We start from the raw sequence: 9,554 nt of genomic DNA, 5'->3' as shown, positions 1-9,554 counted from the left end.
AACAAGCAAGCAACATTATGTTGTCTCTATTGGGCTCTCTACTCAACTTACACACCAGATCATACATTTTTCACTTGACAATTTTGGAAAGTAAGATTTCAAATCTAGCTTACATTCTTGTTCTTAGTATGTACACGTTTCTGTGATCCAATGTTTTTTATGCCCTGCATTTGAAGCAACCAATTGAAAATTGACCAATTGTTTACATCAGTCAGGTTGAAAGGGTTATGGAAGTGCCCGTGTTCATACAACCATCCTCATTGGATGTCTCATCCATGAGAAACATGAGCTTTAATCAAGATTTTGTAGTGCCTATTATTGGAGTGTTTTCCTCTAGCCCACCAATGCCACTGGATGCAAAATTCACTACCTGTAATGGAGGTGGTCTGGATGGGAATGGATTTTTACACATGGGAAGTTTAAAAAGGTTTCTAGGATCTATTGAGTAGTTTCTCGTGACTAGGATGACAACAGAGTTAAATACAAAGTTTCCAAATAACCAAGGTATGCCACCTTTTCTGAATATTTGAATTTCTTTGGAAGTTGAAATTTGATTTATGTGGATATTCAAAAGATGATTTTTATAGACAAAACTAACTAGGTTGAGGTATCAATTTCCCTTCCACAAAGTTTTTCTAGTCATGCATCGTTTTTCATCAATTATGGATACTTATGAGTCCACACATCTAAAATACATGTAAGTATTCATGGCATTTTAGATATGTATCACTTATTATTTTCTTGAATTCTTGAAAGATAATTTAATAATTTATGTTTGGGAAATCTAAGAATTATATAATACTCCTTACAGGTGAGGGCATAATTGTGGAACCTATGACAAAACAAGTCTATAACTCATACCAAGACAAGGTATAATGACTTGCAATTTTGTTTCCTTATGTAGAGATGAAATAAAAAAGGATAAAATTTGTAGAGATAAAGGTATGAGACAAAATAGGGAAAGTTGAGACATTAAAAATTTGTCAACTTCCATGAGCAGAGTTAATTGTTAGTCATTAAGTTGTCATTGTCAGAACTAGTAGTGTCTTTCCAAACCATCCAACTTTCCCAGCACAATGACATATTTGTTTACATAGGGTCTATATGATTACATGCTCATGTGCCATCCAAAATAATGAACAAAGAACCATGCACTATAATTTGCGAAAAAATGGGAGGAAAAGAACCCCCAAATTCCATATGTAATTAATGGAAGCACCATACTTTTTCACTATAGGATCAATAAGAGTATTGATTGGCTTCAATGCCTAGAGAGAAATAAGTGCCTTCATAAGGTTGGGGATATGCATAAAGATAATTATGCTTTTAAGGTTACTTTTTGCAAATTATCAAATTTCATTGTTTTTAGTTTGAGGAAGATCATCTTAAAATCCTTGTTATGCCTTATTTTGTACAAAGTCATTGTTTATCTATAACTATAAGAGAACCCTTGAAATGTTACATTCAAAATTCATGGTTTAAAATCCAAATTTTTTCTAATTGTGGGATTATCCCTGTATCCATCTTATCCATCTTGAAACAATTATATCCATGTAGTGAGTTGAATCTCTATGGTGGTAATTCTAGACCTCTGCATCTCTTGCACCAAATTATCAACCTCCAGTTACTTTTGTGGTGGTTCAAAAACATCACCATACAAGGCTCTTTGCAAACAACCATCGAGATCGAAATGCTACAGACAAGAGTAGAAACATATTTCTAGATCAAAAGATAATTGTTATGGAATACACAACTATCAATTGTCACATATTGTGTATGATAGTCCTCTATTGATCATAATTCTATTGTAAGCTTCCTTTTATTTTATAGAAGAGCTAGTGATTATGGTCCTTTTTATTATATGTTGGGCACTGTAGTTGACTCCAAAATTTTCCATCCAACAAAATTTGACTTTTACCTCTGCAACGATGTTGGTGCTCAGGAACCATTGATATTTCATTTTCCATTTGGTTGGATAATAGGTTGATATCTTCTGAGGGTAAGATGTTATTATGTTGTCCAACTTAGAATAAATGAACATGTTGACTGGAATATTAACCGATCTCTATTTATGATGTTTATAGGGAACTAATAGATCTGCCCATTATCATGTTCTTTGGGATGAAAACAAATTCACAATTGATGGATTGTAGTCCTTAACCAACAATCTATGTTACACGTAGATTTCTACCTCATCCCCTTTACCCCTAATGCATTGTGTAGATTAGATAACCTATTTTCAAAATCTTATAATTCGCTTTTAGTGTGTTTCTTATCAGTTTGGACTTTTACTTTGCTTATTGGTTTCTGAGTTATATATTGAAAATTTTATAGTTTCAAGTTGCAAAATTCATGTTTAAGTAGTAGGATAAGAGTTGAAAGTTATAGATGTAAAATATAAATAGATATGTAGTTGTAGTTGGTTTTAAGGTAAATATTAATTAATATTTGAAATAATGTTAGTTCTTGAGCAATGATTGTTTTTGTTATTTCGAAAAAATGATGTTTGTGCTCATCTAGTTGAAAATTGGGAGTTGGTTTTTGTTCTTAAATTGAAACAAATTTAGAAAAATATTAATGCCTTGTATATTTTATTGGGTTCCTATTGACTTGTATCGATTGGTTTGTGGCAGATATGCGATATGCACATGCTTAATTTCTATAGGTAGGTCTCCAATGCTAAATCATAAATATATACTTGGTTCATATATTTGGGGATTGTCCTTGACATATATTTTATTTGTTATTATGTACAAGTACCCCAAGCATATTATGCCCGTTTGGCTACATTTCAGGCTCAGTTTTATATGGAGTCAGAAACATCAAACAATGGTTCCTTATCTAGTGGTATTCCTAGTAGTCACATGACTCCAACTAGTTCAGGTTCTTAGAGCACTCGTGTACCTATAGGAACAAGTGTTTGACCCTTACCAAATCTGAAAGAAAATGTCAAGAGAGTTATGTTTTACTATTAGATTTGGTACACAAATGTTTGACATTTTTAAGTTCTATATATCCCATCCCTTTGTTGGGTTAAGTAGGAAATTGAGTGACAGGTTAGTTGCATCATTCTGATGCTTTCACATTGTAAAGTTCTAGATTTTGAAAACTTAAGATCATGCTTAGTCACTTTCTTTTCACCTCTTGTACTATTTAACACTTTTTAATTGGTCGTGGCCATTTTAATTAAAAGGTGTAATTAAACTTTACTGTGAACATTTATGTTGTGTGTTTTCATATTATATGGGCATGAATATTGTATGATATTTTTTTTAATATAGTAAAAAAAATCATACTAATTCATTTATGTTGATTAATAACAAGGACATAAAATAAATATAAAACTACTAAATTAGTAGTTTATATTGATTAATAATGAATATAAATAAAATGAATATACAATGACTAAATTAGTTGTTTATAATGATTATTAATGAAAGTAGATGAAATGAATATAAACAACTAAATCAGTCACTTATATAGAGAATATGAAGTTACTAAAAGATATATATGACTACTGTAAATGGTAAATTTTGATTACAAAAGAAGATTAAAATTTGCATATATACGACTATTAGTAGCTAATTTATAATATCTTATAACACAACCAAAATTTTGTCATATTTCTTTGGTCATTAATTGGTTTCAAATGACTACTAAAATTTGCATATATATGACTATTAGTAGCTAATTTATAGTATCTTATAACACGACTAACATTTTGGTCATATTTATTTGGTCATTAATTGATTTTCTTGGGTAATTATATAGTAGTATATTTTGTTGTGTATTATGAATAAATTTATGACTAAATATACTACTAGACATTAAAATTGAGACAACCAATTAATGACTAAGCTAAAAACGACTAAAAGTTGGTCACGTTATATGATATTGTAAATTAGTTACTATTGGTCACTGACTGAAAATTGGTCGTTCATATGCAAAATTTAGTCATTCTTTTAGTAACTAATTAGCCATTTTGTACTAGTGACCAAGAATAACCAACAAGGAGGTGATCTGATAATCACCAAATGAGTGATCTCAGTTAAGAATTATTAATTGGAGGTATTACAGACTCATGTGCTGGTGTGTCTAAGTTATTTAAGCAATGGATCGATCAGATTGCAAATAAATAGACACTTAAAAATGGAAAACAGCAGAGAAATACAGTAAGCAAATACAAGAACACAAGAAATTAATAAGGAGTTCACCCTATCCTCCAGGGCTACATGTCCGGTCCAGCTTCAGTGGTGGCCTTATTTTTATTGTGTCTTGAAGAAGAGAATTACAATGGAGGAGCTCAATGTGAATCTCCTAAACAGATTAGCTTGGCAAGGTGGTTCTTGGATTCCCCAAGCCACTAGAGTACACAGACTCTTTTCCTTTCCAGCTCTTTGACCTCTCTAGTTGGACAGATCCTCTCAGGGATGGCTTGAATCTCTCAAGCTCTCTGGTGCTCGACACTGCCTTTGGTCAGCTCGGCCCTTCTTTCTTCTTTCTGCTTTTTGCTTCACTGGTTCTTCTCTCTTCTCTGTCTTTTGTCTTCGGTTCTTTCTCTCCGTCCTCGGTGTCCTTTCTATTCTTTGTTCATGGATTTAAACCATTCGAGCTCATGGCGGTTTGGTTCCTCTTCCACCTTCGTCGGATCACGTGCTTGCAGCTGCGCTTGGAGTTCCCTGTTCTCGATGTTATCATCAAACTCACAAGGAGCGGCCACTTGTCCTCATGCAAACCACGCCAACCTGCTTTGTCGGTCCAATTCTTTGGTTCTGTCGTGGAATGAGTCTTCCGCCACCTTGGTGGTCGAAGCGGACCTCAAGTTCTTCTAAATCGTGGCTTAACCCTCCGTCAATTCCATCTTCTCCATCGGGCACAATCTCAGCCGTTAGATCTAGGGCCCCCAAATCCGACGCCATTCGCTCGTCCCATGCGGTTGACTAGCTCAACCGTTAGCGCGCGATGAGTGGCGATTTTCTCTCTCCTCTGCTTGCCATGCATTGGGCGCTGAGTGGAATCGCTCCTTTTTCATCAAAGCTGCTTACCTCCCATGGATGCCCCCAATCAATACCGTCGGTTTTGGAGCAGGTCCCGCCTTTAGTGCTTAGCCTTTTGTCCCATGGTTTTCGCAGCTCCCACACAACCGATTGCTCGGGGCTTCCCCATTTTGAGGGTTTCCGCCCAGCGATGCGCGATTAGCGCTAATCATGCATCAAAAACTCCCTCTGTTTCCTGATCTGGGCCTCCCAAGGGCTAATTTCGCCTCCCGCGCAGTCTCCATGGGCCTTAGTCAGCGCACTTTGACCGAGGTCCTTGTTGTTCCACACTGGCTGCCACTGCCACTAGTTTAGAGGTGTTTTTTATCTCTGTTTTAAATTCTTTGAAGTCTGTCCTGACCTGGTACAGCCATGACTCTGTTAATCATTCTTTATGGATCCAATTCAGATCACGGCCTTCCCACTGAAAAGCTTTTGGACCACCAAAAGTTGGTTTTCAAGCATCGGCTGAGTGAGGGTACTGTTGTCTCACTTGTCCAATCTCAATCCATTCTGCACTGCTCGGCTTTGAACCTTTGAGTCCAATTCTAAAGTACTCAACATTTCCTCTGCGTGTCATCCTCACCTTCCTATCCAACACTGTGTCTTCCTACAATTCATTAAGATATTCAAGTAGCAGGTCATCAATAGAAGGCAATTGACTCTGCTCTTCAGGATCCTCAATTAGAGAAGGTTCAAACAATCTCAAGCAATCTGCATTTACAGCTGAGTAAATGTGCATGTACGCTAGTAGATCAAGGTGAAAATCATTTTCACCAACCTTCTCAAGTATCCTAAAAGGTCCATACCTAATAGGCTTTAACTTTTTACCTTCACCTTGCATCCTGTCCTTGCTGATATGTAGCCAAACCTGGTCTCAAACTTGAAAACTATGCTCCATCCGATGCTTGTCATGCCTAGCCTTGTATCTAGCTTGGCTCTTTTACAGCTGTTCCTGTACTTCTTGGTGGATCTCCTAGATCTGTTCAATGAACCTAGTTGCCTTGTCCACATCACTCTGTCCATCAACTGTGGTATCTTTACCAAAGACAAAATCCAAAGGAGACCTTGGTATGAAACCAAAACAGGTCTCGAAAGGAGATCTTTGTGTAGAAGAGTGTTTTTCTCTGTTGTAAGCATGCTGCACATAACACAAATGTTCATCCCAAAGCTTAGGATGTTTGCTGCAATATCCTCTGAGTAACTAGATCACTGTCCTGTTAACTACTTCTGTCTGGCCATCGATTTATGGATGAAAAGTTGTGCTTTTCTTCAGTTGGGTGTCCATCAGCTCCCACAGACTTGACCAAAACTTCCCCACAAATCGGGTGTCTCGATCAGATACAATAGGAGTGGGTAATCCAAAATGAACCCATACATGCTCAAAGAACAGTTTTGCAGTTTGTTCAGCTATAATCTGTTTATTACAAGGTATCAAAATGCACATTTTGCCGAACCTGTCCAAAACCACATATAAATAATCATGACCTTTTCTAGACTTAGGCAGTCCCCCAACAAAATCCATGGAAACACTTTCCCAAGGGTGAGAAGGAAATGGTAATGAAGTGTACAAGCCTAGTTTTCTAGCTGGGTTTGCTTTTGGCACACATAGTACACCCTCTCACATATCTAGAAACTGTCTCACTCATTTTTTGCCAATAACAAAATCTTTGCAGTTGTGCAACTGTTTTACTTACCCCAAAGTGACCTGATATCATAGCAGTGTGTGCCTCTCTGATTATCTTTACTCTCTCTATTTGTGGAATGCAGAGTTTCCCACAATGATACAAGAGTCAGTCCTTCACATGATAATCCAATTCTTCTACCTTTTTGCCTTGACTCAAAGTTGCATATACATCTTTAAAATCTATATCTTGAGCATATTGTTCAATGTAGCTTTCATGTAGTACATAATTATGCTTAAGTATAGTAGATGCATTTATAATGGGTCTAGATAACATGTCTACAACTTTGTTATGTATGCCCTTTTTATATCTGATGACTAAATGGAACTGTTGTAGAAAACCCATCTACCTATCATGTCTTGATTGCTGCAACTTAGCTTGGGAGTGTAGATATTGAAGTGGTTGATGATCAGTATGTATTACTGTCTCTTTGCCCATTAAGTAATGTTTCCACCTTTTCACACTCTGAACTAATGCATACAATTCTTTGTCATATGTAGGATAGTTAACTACTACAGGATTAAAAGTCTCAGAATGATAACATACAGGTTTATCGTGCTGTGTCAACATTGCTCCCATGGCATAGTCACTGGCATCTGTTTGGATCTCAAATGGTCTTTGTAGATCAAGCAGTGCTAGTACAGGTGTTGTACTAATCTTTTCTGTCAAGGTGTCGAAGGCTTTTTGATGTTTGCCTCCCCATTGAAACACCTTGTTCAATCCTGTCAAAGCATGTAAGGGAGCTGCAATTGAGGAAAAGTTAGAGATGAACTTCCTCCAATATTGTGCTGCTCCTAAGAAGATTCTCAATTTTGTAGCAGACTTGGGTTTAGGCCAGTTTACAATGATTTCCACTTTAGAGGGATCTATTTTCAATTCACCACCCCCTACTATATGACCCAAATAATTTAGAGATGTTTTGCCAAATTCACATTTTGAGAGTTTAACATAAAGTTTTTCTCTTTCGAAAACATCTAATGTCTGCTTAACATGATTTAAGTGTTCCTCCCACATTTTACTAAAAAAATCAGAATGTCATCCAGATACACAATAACGAAATCATCAAGAGAAGGCCTGAGTACATCATTCATTAATCTCATGAAAGTAGCAGGGGCATTGGTCAAGCCAAAAGGCATAACCAGCCACTCATACAATCCCTGCTTTGTTTTGAAAGCAGTCTTCCATGCATCTTTCTCTACAACTCTGACCAGATGGTATCCACTATGCAAATCCATCTTGGTGAAATAAACAGCTTCCTTTAATTGATCTAAAAGATCATCTATACGAGGAAGGGGATAACGATTTTTGATTGTTATCTTATTTAGTGCTCGGTAGTCAATGCACATTCTCCACGAGCCATCTTTGTTTCTCACCAAAACGATTGGTGACCCACATGGTGACGTGCTACGCCTGATAAACCCTTTCTCGAGCAACTCCTGCACCTGCTTCTTGATTTCAACATTCTCTAAAGCAGACAACCTGTACATTCCAATGTTAGGCAATGGAACATCTTGCTGCAAATAATATCATGTACTATTTCCTTTTTGGGTGGCAGATCTTTAGGTTCCTGAAACAGGACATCATACACGGAAACAATATTTTCTATATCAGCTTGCTGCTTAGCATTACAGCCCTCAAATACATCGATTTTATCAGGTTTATTTTCCTTTACAACCATTAGTAAGAATTGTTTGCATGAATTTATCATTCTTTTCATCTGCCCTGAGTTTATGAGAGTATAATTATTCTTGAGCTTATGAGCTCTTACAAAGTATTCGATTCCATTTTTAACAAGTAGATACTTGTTCTCAACTCTATAGAAAATAGCCTTTCTATCATACAAGTAAGGACTCCTTAACACAATTCCACATATATCCAAAGGAATTATGTCTAACTCAGCCTCATCTACAAATGTTGACCCAAAAGAAAACTTGAGTTTGCACTGTCTAGTCACTTGTAGTTGTGCTTTATCATTCAACCATCCTAATGGGTATGGTTTCTTATGAGGTGAAGTTGCTAATCCCAATTTCTTTACAATTGCTTCAGAAATCAAATTTACTTGTGAGCCACTATCAAACAAAGTATCAATATTTTGATGTTTGGACATAACTCGAATATGGAAAAGCTCATGTCTTCTTCTCTCATGTTCTTCATCAATAATAGTTTGAGCAGAATTACTAGTAGATGCTTCAGAATTCTTACCTTTTATAACTGTGGCTGCAATGATTGTTTCATCTCCCAAGTCTGACCCCAAATCTTTCTGAATAGCTGCAGCAATCTCCTTCTTCTTGCCCTCGGATTTCTTAGATCTCAGCTCTGGATGCAGAATCCAACAGTGCTCATCATCATGCCCCTCCTTTTTACAGTGAGTGCATGAAGCTTTGCTTTTCTGTGCAGTGTTCACCTTCCTTGCTTTCCACTTCTTCTTTATTTTCTCCTTGTTCTTTCTTGCAGTGGGTTGGGATGGTCCCCCAACTTCTAGATTTCCATTCTATCCTCTAGCTTCTAGATGAGTAGCTTGTACAAATACCTCATCTATACTAGTGGGATTAAACATGAGGATGGTATGCCTCATGTAGCTGTGTAGACCACCAATGTACTTCAAAAGAGTCTCTGGTGAGTCTAATGAGATCCCTAGAATCAATGCTCTCTTTCTAAATTCTTGAGTGTACCCTTGCACACTTTTCCCTTTCAACTGCCGAAGAGTTTGCCAACTCATCATGGCTTGTTGCATGTAGGCCAATGGATAGAACTGCTTCTTGATTGTAGAAACAAAGTCACTCCAAACAGAGATAGTCTTACCATGTCTTTTCATGTCAGCTTGGGTTTTGCC

At 36.7% G+C, this 9,554-nt stretch overlaps 1 pseudogene; it reads left to right on the top strand.

Moving 5' to 3' along the window:
- Positions 1–1,304: 1,304 nt before the first annotated feature.
- On the top strand, positions 1,305–2,975 carry LOC149212880 (protein argonaute 1B-like; annotated as a pseudogene).
- The last annotated feature ends 6,579 nt before the right edge of the window (positions 2,976–9,554 follow it).

This window comes from Pinus tabuliformis, chromosome 1_1 (assembly GCF_031772625.1).
Source record: "Pinus tabuliformis cultivar Carrire ecotype Pingquan chromosome 1_1, CPIR1, whole genome shotgun sequence".
Taxonomy (NCBI): domain Eukaryota; kingdom Viridiplantae; phylum Streptophyta; class Pinopsida; order Pinales; family Pinaceae; genus Pinus; species Pinus tabuliformis.
Note: the sequence above shows the minus strand (reverse complement) of the source record. Positions and strands in the feature narration are given on the sequence as shown.